Here is a 14,936-nt window from a genome sequence, read left to right on the forward strand (position 1 = left end):
CATTGGTTGAATTACAGAACATAATAAGCTTTAACTGATCAGTGAAATGCCAAACAAATACTAAAGATTGGGATGTTTTGCCAATCCGGGCCACACCTCTAACTCCGCCCACTGAACCCATCCTCGGGATATTCCCGCCCTCTGGTTCTCCGCCCACAGTTCCCCTACTTTTTTTCCCCCACTTCGACCACCGGCTGGGACACCCCTTTGGTGGGGAAGCTATGCGCTTTACAAAACCCGTAACGTAACTCCTGTTTTAACCAAACGCTGACACCTTTTATTTTTTTATGGCACTTGTTAGCGTTGCAACTTGTCAATATGTAACTTGTTAACGTGATCAGCCCATCTTGTGTACCTGTAACTGTATATATGTAACTTGTTAGCGTGTTTAGTCTATCTTGTGTACCTGGCACTCCAATGAGGTCAACTTTGTAAATATGTATTTTACTCCTGTTTTAACCTAACACTGACACCTTTTATATTTTTTCCACTATAAATATGCAATTAGTTAGCGTTGTAACTGCATATATGTAACTTGTTAGCGTGATCAGCCCACCTTGTGTACCTGTAATTGTATATATGTAAGTTGTTAGTGTGTTCAGTCTATCTTGTGTACCTTTTGTAACTTACCTGGTTCTTTTCTAAAGCGCTCTGACACCTTTGGGTAAAGTTCGCGCTGTATAAAACTGCATTTAAATAACAAAATTGCACACACCTCTCACTGCTTGAATAGTGTTTATTATGTTCAGTTTTCTTCCACTTGTACATGTTGTGTAAACTCTTATCCGAATACTTTTCACTATAAAGCGCTCCGTCACTCAAGGGGCTAGCGGCGCTAAATAAACTATTTAGAAGAAAAGAGACACAAGAAACAAGACAAATATATAAACATTTCTTATAATAAAAACATGCTAATGCACAGTTATGAGGAACTCCGTTTAAGGAAAGCTCCTTTGGATGCATGCGTGTCAACACTCCTCACTCAGGCGGGAAACTCCCAGTTTAGCTGGAACGGTTTTCCTGCAGCGTAACTTTCTCCCTCTTAGTACTGCCTCTGCTACAAGACCGGCTGCTGTAGGAGCCTGAGCCCCGGGCTAATATTCCCTCCTAATCTGGAGTGGTCCCAGACATGCAGCGGGGACGTCGTGGTTGCCGCCAGGTCCTCGGGGTCCCCCCAGGTCTCGGGGGTCACCTACGGGTTACAGGGAGGTGAGGGGTGACGCCCGAGCTGCAACATTGAATCCGTTCAGACCTGGCCCAGGAAACCCCGATGCCCCCGGCCATTCCTGCCATACCAGGTCCAGCATCACAGCTTCCCCAGCCTTGTCCTCCTATTGGCTACACTCAACCCCGCCCATCCACTCTTCGCGCCGCTATTGGCTGCAACTATCTGCCACTCACAGCCCTGAGCAGGCAGCCCCTCCCGCCTCTTCCTCTCCCCCAGGCTTTCAATAGAGAGCAGAGGAGCGAAGGAGAGGCCCCCCACCCCCAGCGGACCGGCGGCTGCAGCCCGGGGTGCACCCCCAGAAAACCAGGGGGACAGGTACAGTGCAAGGGTTCCAGAGCTGCACCGCGAGGGGGGCAGGCACCCTGCCGGCAGTGTATGGGGGTCATTCATTCTTTAGGTGACCCCTGGTGGGGGGTGCTTACTGCAGGGACCCCCACCCGGGAAGACATGGCTCTCAGTGTGAGCTCGGGGAGGGCAGACCGGGTAAAGGCCCCCCCAGCCTTGTGCCATTTACAGGGGTGCTGAGGGGTTCATTCCTTGCCTGGAGCATCCTTCCATTCACGCCTCCCTGCATGTGAACATTGTGGGGTGCGTGGGCGGTTCGCGCGCTCTTTGGGGGTGTTTTTTCCGTGGGTGTAGCACGGAGAGAGCCGGCAGGGAAGATGCTTCCCAGTACGGGGCGCGTGAGGCCAGAACTGTTCATGGTGCACATCTGTAGCTCCCTGGTTACCTGGGCTTCTAGGCGCAAGTCAGACATTGAAGGGTGCATGCAATAACTTTCCCAGAGAGGTTTTTTTTTTAAATCTCTCGCTAATTACGATGCTAAATACTCGAATGCTGTCAACGTAGGGGGGATTCCATTTCACCCCCCCCCCCCCCCCCCCGGGTCCCCACCAGCCTTACATGCTGCTCTTGGTGTTACTGTAAATACAGAAAGGGAGGGTTCAGCCAGGGTCGAGTGGCCTATAGGGCAGCCAGGCACTGCCCAAAGGTCTGATCTGACAGGGCAGTGTGTGCGATGGTTTTTACTGCTGAGTTCTCGGATATCACTCCAAACGAGCTCAAATCTATGCAGTTCCCCGCAGAAAGAGTGTCTTAACCAGTTAAAAACTGCATGGAAATGTCCCGATCCGCCGGACCTGGGGGAGTGGCGCAAGGGAGTGGATTGGTGCGCGACCCAAGAAAAAGCCCTGTACATGGCTCGAGGATGCCCTAAGAAATATTGTAGGGTGTGGGGTAAATGGCTGGGCACTGCGGAAGATACTGAGGGATTTGCTAAACCATTTTGCCGATGTGTATTTCATGGGGTGTGGAAATGTGGGATGCATTGTCCTCCAAGATGTAACAGATCTATTGTCCTCTGTGTTTTTGCTGATTTGCTTATATGTTCTAAAATCAAAAAATTTGAGTATAAAAAAAAAAGAAGTTAAAAACTGCCTCGATTTGCAAACGTGGGCCCCTTCTTTGGCTCTCTGGTTCACTAGTGGGGGCTGCTGTTGTTGTGGGTGCCCGGCTGGGCCTATTTTCTGCCCCAATCCGACCCGGTTCCAGCTAGACTCATTGTGGGTGAAGTGGTGATCTGTCCTGTATGTTTGGTTCAATAAAGAGTTGGTAATGTTGACAGAGGGATGAATAGAAGGATAGGGCTGGTTGGAGCTGTGGGGCCAGCTTGAATGAATGGAGAGCCTGCCTTGCACAGATGTGTGAACCAGATGGCCTCAAGGTGCTTTCTGAGTGGAGGAGAGGAGGCACCTGGGATTCAGAGTATTTACCACCTGCTGTAGGGCAGCGCTTGGTTCCAAGGGCATGATCATGCATAGCATGCGGTCCAAGGACCTTGTGTCAAGCCTACCCCCTTGCGTAAAGATGGTGTTACTGTGGATGCTAGGTGAAGTTGGTTCAGGCATTGGAGAGTTGAAGAGGAAGATAAGCCGGAGAAGAAGGTGGTAATGGTGAGACGAGCCAAACACATATGCAAGAAACATAGAGTTATTTGTGCATCATAGCAACTCCTAGGCCTAAGCATGTGGTTTTACCTGTTGGACCCGTAATAGGCGACCAAGATAGGTATCAACTCTTGGGTTATTCACCCTCAATACCTCATTAACGGATGACACTGTAAAAGTATACTTGAATATTACTTGATCTTCGTATAAGAGAGACATAACTCTATATAATTCAACATCTACTGAATTAATACATGAGGACTCAACTTTAAAAAGGAAGAGGCTTTTTGAATTAAGAACACGAGCCCTGATGAAGTAAAAAAAAGATGCTTTGAACGAAACGCGTTGGCTGGATGTCCTTTGTACGTATATGGATTGAAAATTGAGATATTTTGCAATACATTTAGATTTCCACGGACTACAATTTCTTTCCGGGGGCACCTTTCCATTTGTGGTTTTAATTTATGTCTGCTGGACAGTGGTACCAAACCACGGCAGGTACTGGAAAAGTAGTGCATGGAACCCTAATTTGTTGAAACTCGAAGTGACGTGCAGTACCTGTGGTCCGCCGTTGTTTCAAGTTTTTTGGCCTTAGCACGCGGTGCTCTGAGTCCTGGAGATCCCCAAATGAATGAACATCTCTTCACTGATGGGCGATTGTGGCTCGTGTATTATTGAGTTGTGTTTCATTTTTGATCATGTTTGTTTTTACACAGTTCCTCTCTGCTCATGTCTAGAAATTGGACAGGCACATGTCCAGGAGCCGGTAATAGTTTTCTTAGTTGGCAAATGATCGAGATGTTTCCGTACCAAGTGGTCATTGAGGGATTTTGTCGAGAAGGCACCGAATTTACATGGTTGACGTAAGCTAGTTCAAGGGACATGAACTAAGTGGCGGAGTGTTCAAAACCTCTGCCACACCAGGAAGCCTGCAGACCGTGATCAGTTGGTCCACCCTGTCTAAGGGCACACTAGAGTCGAATAATAAAAGTAATCTGCTGATCTGGGGTTGAGCTGTTCGTGTGATGAAGTGGGTTAATTAAATGCCATACAGGATTCAGTCCAGCCATACTTGATGGTCAACTGGGGGGGTGTTGGCTGAAATGCTTGGGTGTGTGGTTTTGTTGTGCGTTGCATCTGGTTGAATGGAGTGGCCTTATGGTTTGCTTTGAGTAGCACAGAGAGTTGAAGTATATAGTGTTGGGCGGAACACCGGGTTTGGTTTTAGTTATGGCAGTGTGTTGACTGGTAGGGGACTGGGCTGATTTCATGAGTGTTTTGGGGTAAATAAAGGTTGGCACCTGGACCCATCTGGCTGGGGTGCCATGTTTACACTCCTGGGCTTTCACGTGAGAACCTAATTTGTGCTTGAACTTGTAGCCGTGGTTTTCTTACACTCAAGTAATTTGACTGACACACTGGAAGACGACCATGTTCAACAGAAAAGCCCGGGACACGCTGTGTGGACAACATGGAGCGAGATGGCAATCCTAGGTTTAATAGTGAAATTTGTGTGTTAAATGGCGCATGCATGGGTATCATTGTGGCATGCTTTGGGCAGCAATGCTAGATGCTCTCGGTTGCATTGTGGGTTGTATTTAATTGGGTACTAAATTGGGCTGCATTGTGGAATGTAGTGAATTGAATTATTGGATTGAGTTGCGGCATGTGCTAAGGTTGGCTTGCATGGTTTGTTCATTTTTGTGATGGAGTTAGTTGACTTGTGTAATGGGTTATTTTAACATGCAGGTAAGATTGAGTTGAATTGCAGCATTAGTTCAGGATTGGGCTTGTTTTGTACGGGTAGATGTTGAGGTAATTGTTTTCCTTCATTTTCAGGAGTTGGGTGACTAAAGGCAAAGTGTGTTGATGCATTGAGTTGAATTTTAATGGGGCTGAGGATGAGAAGTTGGGATGCATTTGAGTGGAGCTGAAGGGTATTTTGCATGTATTAGAGTTTGGTATATTTGAGGTGGTAGCTGAGGTAAATTGTGCACGTGCAGGGGTCAGGTGCCGTACACCGAGGTAATAGTGTAATCTCATAGGGCATGGGGTTTTCAGAAGGGCACTTGGTCGTTTCTGGGAGACCGGGTGCATATGCTGTTCTCTGTTTGTAAAGATTGGCCCTTCCATTGGTTGTGATAGTGACCATGTCACATTCTAAAATAGGCAAGCGTGTCTTGGGCTGAACTGAGGAACGGTTTTACTTTTCTCTAAAATGTACAGCTGTAAAAAACATAGAATGTGTGAAAAGGATAAGGTGTATATTCCCAGACAAATGTCAGCTTCAAGTGGATGATTCCTCTTAAAAGGGACAATGGCAAGGCATCACTCCAACCAACTAAGTAAATCTGTTTGCCACTTCCTCTGCCTGGTCTCCTGGAATCCTGTTTTGCCAGAGGAACCATTCTAAGCCGGAGTCCCAGAAGAAACTGCGTTGGAAGCGCTTTTCATGTGGTTTGCGAGTACGGATGGGCAGCGGTGCCTTCTCCCCCAGCGAAGGCCATTTCAGTCATTCGAGCTTTCAGGTGATCTGCTCCCAGACTGAATCTATGCTTCACCTCCTGCTTGGTTGCAGTTCTTCTGAATAAGCAGACATGAGCTCATCACATTGCACTGATTAGTGAAATAGCGAAATAGAACTGGATTCCAATTTCTTCAGGACTAGAACATCCCCGTGTCACCTCCATGTAGCTTTTTAAAGCATTGTTTTGTATTCGTTTTGTGAATGCCGAATTGGAACAAGGAATATGAGGTTCGTGGTTAAAGAACATAATTTGAACCCTCTGTGTGTAGTTCAGGAGTGTTTAAATTGTGCACAAAACACTCCTTGTATGCCATGCTGCTGTCCACGCAATAAGGCAAATTGGCCTGCAAGTACATTTGTGACCGAGACCTTAGGAATTGAATACAGAGACTTGCCCATAGCTATCCCTGGGCTCAAAGTTAATCGGTGTGTGTGTGTTTTGCGAAGTCTGGAAAAATAATAGGTTAGAGTTCGTTTTTGGAAGGTGGAATTTACCTTGGGCTGAAGATGGGAGGTGCAAGTTGAACTGAGGATTTCTCAGAAGCGATGGGCCTCAGCTGCTCTGTTATTTTAACACTGTGTCCTACTGAGGTCTGTGTGGGATGTGATGGCAGGTTAGAGATCTTTGTGCTACAGACTAAGCATGACCCAGAGTTGGTTAGAATTGGCAAGATCTGTTCTCTTAGCAGTGCCTCCATTTGAAGTTCAGAAGGTGGGTGGCAAGGTTTGTTATACCCTTAACTAGTAGTGTAGTTCCTATTTCCCTTATAGGCTCTGCACATTGGAATAATATACATTATAGTTTTGGCATAGGACCGAGGTCAGTATGCTCCTATCGGGTACATTAAACTTAATTACTTGTGTGCCAGCTAACTTAGAGATCACTAAAAACTTCTCGAATAAACAAGAAGGGATTAGTTTCTGACAACCGCATAAACGTGACCACTTTGTTTCCCGTAAAATCGGAACGCGTCTCGGAAACGATAGATAACAGTTTCACTCAGTCAATCGTGCATGCTTAGTTTCTCCAGAGTTACACAAAAATAGATAGACGGGCGTTTCAATAAAAGGATGTATTGAACAGTCTTGTTTCTCGTGTAAGAGATATGAGCTGTTACAATCATTAGATAGTAAGCAATATATAATACAACGCAGGGATGACAGCGTCTGGTCAGTGCGTCAGGCCGGGATATGGTCTCTTCCGAACTTGCCGCGGCGAACCGTGCACTCAAGTCTTGCCGAGCTGTGCCGTGGTTTGCCAAGGTAAGGGATGGTATATTTATACCTGGAAGGTGTTTAGGAATGCTAGCATTGACGTAAAGTCGGGCAGAGGAAGACGTCCTGGATGAACCTCTAAGGAATAGTAGTTCATGCATAATAGATGACTTCTTGGAGAAATCAATAATCCTAGCTAGGGAAAGTTCCGTCGGCTTAAGGGTCTGGTTTCTAAGAACTCGTTGTGACGTGGGATGGTTGGATGAAGGTTACCATGCCTGTATTTGGTTTGCATGGCTAATGCCTAAATAAGGACTGGGATTCTATGCCTAAAGAAGGGCAATGCGAATTGTGCCTATATAAGGACATGATTAAGGGGAACCTATGTACGGGCATCTAAATCGAAACACAACACCCACTCCATTGACGAATGATCAATACTGCTAAATGCTAAACATATAAAATTGAGCACGAAAAACATTTGTAAAAGCATATTTAAAATGAGTTCATATTAAAACTTTCAGCTAAACATGGAATGCAAAAAGTGCTGTACATATCAAAAGCAATGTTTCATCCTAAACATATGTGTACAGTGGATGCTTAATGAATAAACATACATATATACATATGATGAAATGGTTCGTAATTACAGAAGGAAAAAGTTCAAAGCCATTTCATATCATGGTACATAAATGCGAAGAAAGGTGACCATGTGTCCCTGGAAGTGTTTCAAAGAAGTCTGTTCTCTATGAATAGTTCTACTGTAAGCAGAGTTTTCAGCCAGAAAAGAAAAAAGTCAATATTCACAAAAGTGATCATAGCCAAATTTAGTCTTTTGTTTTGAGAGGAAAAAAACACAATGAAGGCCGAATTCATAGATTTTATGGTACACTGTGAGCGAAAATCAAGTTATTTGAAGATGCTGGAGAAAACATGAAATCCTCTAAACCTGTAGACAAAAAGTCGTCTACCGTTGTCGATGATAGCTCGATTACCTCGTTTAGAAGACTAACTGCACATAGATGTGATGCACCGTCAGTAGCAGTATTCGCTGCCGAAGTTACCTGTGTGCCTGTTGTACCATCTCGTACCTCAGCAGTAGCATGTTGCGTCTGTGAGATCTCAATGAATGCCGTCATCAGGATCTGTAGCCTCTGGGGACAACACAGAGCATGGGCTGTTATCGGATCCAGCAGAGCATTGATATCCGCTGGCATGACTGATGGGAGTGTTAGACAGATGTCTAGCACGCATTCTTCACCGCAAAGCAGGCAGCGTAGAACAGGTAAAGTGCAATCTTGCTAGATTGGTCTGAATGGCAGAAACCATGTGGTATTTAGTTCTCGTAGACTAGGTAAACCCAGTAGTTGTACTATGCGCTCACGACACTTCCTTTCCAGGAGAGCATTCTCCAAGGTGCTAGGAGTGACGCTGGTGGATTGGCTTGCCATAGCGCAGCAGTAGGAATAAAAATAGGATTCCTGCGACGATTGCTAGAATTAGCGGCAGACCACCAAACACCGAGTGCATGAAGTTTGGAATGATTCCGAGGACTGCCTGAAAAGGTGTTAACAGTCCTGAACATATGGTCTTAAATGCATGCACAATGCCGCTCGTATCAGACATGTTTAAGATACGTCCCAACATTGCTGCGAAATGTGTAGGGCAATTTGTCCTTAACAGAGCCTGTATCTCAGCCGAAGTCCTTGCAACTTGTAGATCATAGGTTTCTTTGGCCGAAGTCAAAGGCACGGTTTGTTGTAAAAGAAGGGCTTTTATTCTGCTCAAAGTATTAATTTGTATAGAAGAGATGTTCAGTGAAGGCCATAAAGCGACGTCCTGACTGTGTCTATTTGGGGGAACAAGACTTGCATATAGCAAGTGACCCTGGAAGTAACCTTTACTAGATATGGGATACCTGGCAACATGCCACAGCAGCTCTGATCATTCAACATGAAGTAACTCCCATTTGAAAGTTGTCCAAACATTGGATTAATCACAGCGGCCAGTGAACCTTGCAGGTGGCAGGATAAATTTGCCGTGGAACCGCTACAGGCCCCTTGTAAACTAATATCCCGACATTTGAGTGAACCGCTCAGTGAATTTTCACAGTGTGTACCGCTAAGAAACACTTCACGCCCCCCACTCCAACATCTGTGTGTGTAAGGTAAATCCCAGGATGTCCTGGTGTATTCTTTACCCAACCTTTCATATTTGCCTACTGGTATATTTTTAAGGCAATACTGAAAATGAAAAGTTGTAACAGGCAGTTATTTTCCCATGTATGATCCATTCTATAGCTGTTTTTTCTGCTACCGTAAATAGCAATTTTTCCAGTTTTTCATTGCTCAGCACTGTATACTTTGCTCCCCTTTGTGCCAGTTCGCTCTGTTTATCAGTGATATTGTAATCTGAAAACAGAGAAGACGTGTTGTTGAAACGCCAAGGCACATCGCCTGCACGCAAGTTTTGTAGCATCCAGCCTAATAACAGAATAGAACGCAATTGAGACTGGCCTTGACGCAGCAGGACCAAATCTTGTTCCACAATGTATGAAACGTTTTTGACGCAGTTTTCTTGGACCTAGCAAGAATTCCCTAAGGTTTGTGTCTTCTTTAAGTAAAGAGAAGTGTTGTTTCACACCCTCTAGTGTGGATGTCTGTAGCCAATCAAGGCATAATTTTCCTACGCTGTATGTTGTTACTACCCCTGGATGCTGTCTTTGAACATAGCGTGGGTCTGGCCTATTGATTGTTAGACTTTGTATCTTGTTCAGGAATCTTTCTTGACAGATGTTTGTGTCTGTGGGACAGCGCAATCATTTTTTTCATTTGAAATCTGATCTGTTGTTTTGTAAAATAGTATGTACGTTGACCACCCCCTGTGTAATGCTATTACTTGCAGGTGTAGGTATGGACGGTGTGTTCATGTCTTTGATCTTGGCTAACCCAAGGCAAGACGTTTGTTGGACTGTGTCGTTCAAAAACATTATCTGCTGTGGGATGATGCAGGCTCTAAACAAAGCTTCTATCCCCTGCACTTGCCAATCTTTTGTACCCCAGGCAGATTTTGTGTCTATTGTGTCTTTCCAAAAGTCGAAACCCTGTCTAGACAGTTGGGCAATAAAGGCTGCAGAATAAATCTTTCGTATAGGTTAACATATTTTTCACTCCGATTTTGTTCACATTTTTAAAGTAAAACGTTTCTGGATTGGATGTATTGTACCCTGAAAAATATGGAAACTTCATTGCAAATGTTTTAGAGCTACTCCTCGGTGGAGTAGGACAACCAAACAAGCCCCGTCTTTTTCGGATTCGGGGGCGTGTTTTTTACTTTCTTTCTCTCCTCTGGAATGTAAACATTCCAGCCAATGGCAAGAGGAGAGAAAGAAAAACACGCCCCCCAATCCGAAAACGTCGCTGCGTTTCTCCGAGACATTTCTGCTTGACCTCGGAGAAAGGCGGTGGTGTTCATGGCGTCCTCTCCCCCTGCTCTCGGCTCCCTCGGTGCTCCCGTGTCCGGCTGCTGCTCTGGTCTCCTCCCCCTGTCCTCTCAGGCGGTGCACGCAGGTATTTGCCAGTGCCTCTTCTACCCGGCTGTCTTTTATTCCTTCCTTTGCTCTCCACCCCCTCCATAAAGTGCAGCGCGTGCACTTCGCTCTTCTATGCCCGATGTTGCCTTGGGGCCGAGCTGCTGCCTGGCTTCGGCACTGGGAAACCAGTCCAGAGTCCCCGTTTGGCCTCGACATCCTGTGATTCTGGGCAAATCACTTAATCTCCAGGTGTCTTAAAAAATAATAATGTGACTTTGTGTAATGTAATCTGGAGGTCATCGAAAGCGCTCTAATGCCCTGGGATCAAATCCGCGCTATCTAAGACTGCAAAGAATAAAATAGAAATCCGAGCTCTCAGAGCCTTTCCTTCCTGCACATGCCAGCCCTCCCTCTCTTTGCTTTCAGTTGCTCTCTGTCCTTTCACTGCCTCCCCTCCCCGCTTGCTAGTCAGTTCCAGCACTTGTTTCCTTCTCTACCCCCATTCACACCCCCCCCTTCCACACACCTCCCATGCCTAAGTAGGCGCCTCGTACATCAGCCGCGAGCCCCGGAGCACACAGGAGTCGTGGGGCGTGCCGGGATTTGCCAGTGCCTCTTCTACCCGGCTGTCTTTTATTCCAACCTTCAGACTAAACATATCTCTGCAGTGAGCGCATTTACCCACTGAGCTGCTTTTACCAACTTTGCATAAAGGCGCATGCAGTAAAATCCTAAACCTTTGCTTCGTTTATTTTTTATGGGGGAATACCTCCACATCAAGGGCTTGGTTATTCATTGTGCAACAGGTCGGTGGCACCGGGACCCAGAGATGTGAGCGGGACCTGCTCCACAGTTACAGCAGTGTTTTAACTGCCAATCGAAGAGATGAGTGGTCCAAACACCTTACTTAATATCTCCCGACATCGAAAGTACGCCCCGCACAACATGTCAGCATCTCCATTAGCCAAGCCTACAAACGGAGTAAAAAGTTCAGAGTGCGTTATTTGAGAGTTCCCTTACTGGAGTGTCTTGAGAGGTGATTACATACCAGGACCTTCGTTTCGTGGTTGGTCTTCAGCAGTCTGCTCGTGTGAAGGTCGAGAGGTGAGCTAGGCAAATGGCTAGAGAGTGGACCAAGGGTGTCCAATGTAGGTCTTAGCGGCAGGCCCCATGCCAGCTACTGCCATATAACTGAATTCTCTTTTATAGAATCATACGTAAAATATGCTATGTGGATTCTCTGAAAATATGTCCTGGGTATGGTCCTCTTAGACCTACTTTGGACACCCCAGAGAAATCCCTTTCACCAAAATGCTTAAATTGAGTTTGGGCTTAATGGAGACTAAAGAAAGTTTACGTTTTTTTTTTTTTACAGTTCCATTAAAACGTAGCGCACGATGCGGCAGTCTTGCGGTTTCGTAGCACTGCGCTCAACAGGCCTTGCTTTTGCATAACTGCAATGTTCTTTATCAACAGCGGATGCACAGAGGCTGCAGTGGCGGGCTTGGCCTGTGGTTAAACTTCTGGCATATTATTGGCTGGTCGGACTGTGGCAGAATAAGGAACATCACCTGACCGACCGTATGCCGGACTGGAGATGAGCCGCTCAGCGGATTTGTGAAAAGGCACACACTAAACTTTCCCTAATTCAGACATATGGTCTAGAGGTTACACCCACGTCCCGCTTGCATGTACATCAGCCACCTGTGCTATTTCACTGGGACTATAACGTGCTCCTGCAGGGCGGATCTTCGCATCAGGTGAATGAACCCACTGAGAAAGCCTACTGGAATGAGAATATACAGTCAACATATTATACACAGTTTTCTGCTTTTACTACTTTAAAGGGATTAAAGCCAACGGAGAAAGGCGGTGGTGTTCATGGCGTCCTCTCCCCCTGCTCTCGGCATCCTCGGTGCTCCTGTGTCCGGCTGCGTGTGTGTGTGTGTGTGTGTGTGTGTGTGTGTGTGTAGGTGGCCCTGTGGGTGGCTCTATTTGTGTGTGTGTTGCTCTATGTGAGTGGCACTCTGTGGGTGGCTCTGTGTGTGTGTGGGTGGCTTTATTTGTGTGTGTGGCTCTATTTGTGTGTGTGGCTCTGTGTGTGGGTGCAAATGCAATAGGTCTCGCATTTGAGAGTGATTAAGCTATTGACATTGAAAATAACAATGCCGTTTCTTTAAATGTTTTAAAAACATAAACAAAAATGTCATGAGCGATGCCAATAGCTCCAACTTTAACAATGCGGAGACCGTTGCATTGTAAATGCTTGTTTTATAATGCTGGGGCCTGGGCTACTGCCCATTTCCTGGCATAAGTATGTTTTAAACTTATAGGAACATGGTTGGAAAAGGCTGGCATAATGATGTCTTCGCCATGTGGGCACTCCCTGACAAATTTCGGTGGCCAGTCTTTTTCTGCTAGAAGTATGTCCAAACCCCTTTGAAAGTTTTTCCCGAAAGAGTGCTTTCACTTTTCTTGGTATGTCTCCCTCCATCCGGAGTGTTATTTCATATAACTTTTGTGGAGAACTAACCCTGGTGTTTACAGTCCCAACTGTGATGTACTCATTCAAGTCCACTATCTCCAGAAGTTCCTTCAGATTCTGGCGAGCTATTGTTACTTCTGCTGCACTGTCCAGCATTGTCTGAGCCCATTCTCCGTTTTTGAGTTGTGTCCTCAGAATTCTCGGCATGACTGATCTTCAGACCTGCTACCTTTTTAGGCCTCGCTGGCGTTGCAGCGCGAAGCGCTGCCGCCAACGAGACTATTGTTGCCGTGTTTACTCCCCAAGGGAGACAGACCTGGGCACGAGCCGATTCCGGTCTGGGCACGAGCCGATTCTGGTCTTGTGAACGCGCTTCACAGTGGAACAGCTTGTGCGCGTTAATTCCAGTTGTGCTCGTCTCCGGAAGACGTGCTGCGCATTAATTATAGTTGAGTGCTCCAGCAGCCTGGGGCGCCTGTCGACATGCTGTGCTAATGATTACTGTGGGGTCTCATGCTGTGATAATTCTCACTTTCTGTGTTGTGATCGGGAGCAGGCGTATTACTTGCGCCACCGCCACGCCTTCATTAGTCATAAAAGCTGCATGGCAAGCGATAATTAGGGCGGCATGTTTTAGGACATTTTTAGCAATTACTTTGTTTACTTAGTGCTATTAGTGATATGTTTCGTGCATCCAGTGCTCTATTTAAACGTGCAGCACTGAACATTTTCAAAGAAGGCGAATCAGCGACATTCATTGGAGACACGACCTATTTGAAGACGCTTGTTTTACTGGGGTAAGTTCTGTGAACTGTTTAGTTTGTTTACTTTATTATAGTATAACTGGCAGGGTTGGCTAAACTATGCAAGAAAAGGAAAAATATGCAGGAGATGATGGTATGAGGCAAGTGTGGCAAATGTATAATTATGCGTACACCATATAAAAGCAAGTTGCAAAATGTCCGGTGTTGGGCGGATGGGTTCACTGTGCTGTTGCGTCGCCTGTAGGTGTGGTTATGAGTGCATGTGACTAGCTGGCGACATGTCCTTGTACTGTTACTTGCCTTTGCACTTGTTGATTTTTGTGTGTATATATATATATATATATAGCACAAACTCGACCCGAAGTTTATTGGAGCGCTGTACACGAGCACCGTATTTACATTACACATTCAGGCACGGGGAGATTAAGTGATTTGCCCAGAATCACAGGATGTTGATGCGACCTCGGGGCTCAAACTCTGGTTTCCAGCACCAAAGTCGGCAGTTTAGCCGACGGACCACATCCTCGCCCTTGCCCTGCTGATTTTCAGGGACGGCTGCTCTGTCTTCACAAGGGTCGGGCGAACTATGACTCCGCTGCCTGACCTGGAATAGATCTGTTCAGTGTTTGTATTTATTTTTAATTTTTTTTTATTTAGCGCAAAATCAATCCGTAGGTATTGGAGCACTTTACATGTATACCACATCTATTATAGAAGGACACATTCATGTTTGGTAGGTACGTGGATATTAAGTTATTCATAACCGGCGGAGCCAAGGCTGGTCTCTCTACCTCTGTGACTCCGGTTGCTGCTCGCGCCTCGTGAATAGCTGGTTTTCCTAGTTATCTGGTGAATACAAAAGCGGGCTTTGCTGTGTTTCTGTTTAAAGGCTACACATAAGGGGCTCAACTGATCGAATTGTAACCAGCTGTCCAACACAATACCGGCAGAAGGGCTCAGTGAGACGTACACGTGTAAGGGGCAGAGGTTACACTCCCGGCAAGTCTGCCTCAGCCTTCATTCTTCCGAGGTGGATCAATTGAATACCATTGATTGGGTAGTAGTTATATCTGTTAACCGAGCGTAGAAATGGAGCAAATTTAATACGGAGAGCTATTTGAAAAGTATAATTTTTTCCAATGTGCCAGATGAATTTGTCTTTAGGTTCTTGGGACTTCTAAGAATCTTGTAGTGTGTACATCAGGCGGGTCATGTGTCTTTGGAAAACGAGCACCTTTT

General features: G+C 45.9%; 1 protein-coding gene across 3 annotated transcripts in view; it reads left to right on the forward strand.

Annotated features, from left to right (window-relative positions):
* The first annotated feature begins 1,038 nt into the window (after positions 1–1,038).
* The window catches only part of PORCN (porcupine O-acyltransferase), a 78,514-nt gene continuing 64,616 nt past the window's right edge, over positions 1,039–14,936 (forward strand). The window contains exon 1 of one of the 3 annotated variants that reach the window (XM_085629662.1): positions 1,039–1,209. The gene's annotated coding sequence lies outside the window, so the exon portion shown is untranslated. Of the gene's footprint in view, positions 1,544–14,936 lie in introns of all 3 variants that reach the window. The other 2 variants (XM_085629661.1, XM_085629663.1) reach the window with 2 other exon arrangements.

This window comes from Triturus cristatus, chromosome 10 (genome assembly GCF_964204655.1).
Source record: "Triturus cristatus chromosome 10, aTriCri1.1, whole genome shotgun sequence".
Lineage (NCBI taxonomy): Eukaryota > Metazoa > Chordata > Amphibia > Caudata > Salamandridae > Triturus > Triturus cristatus.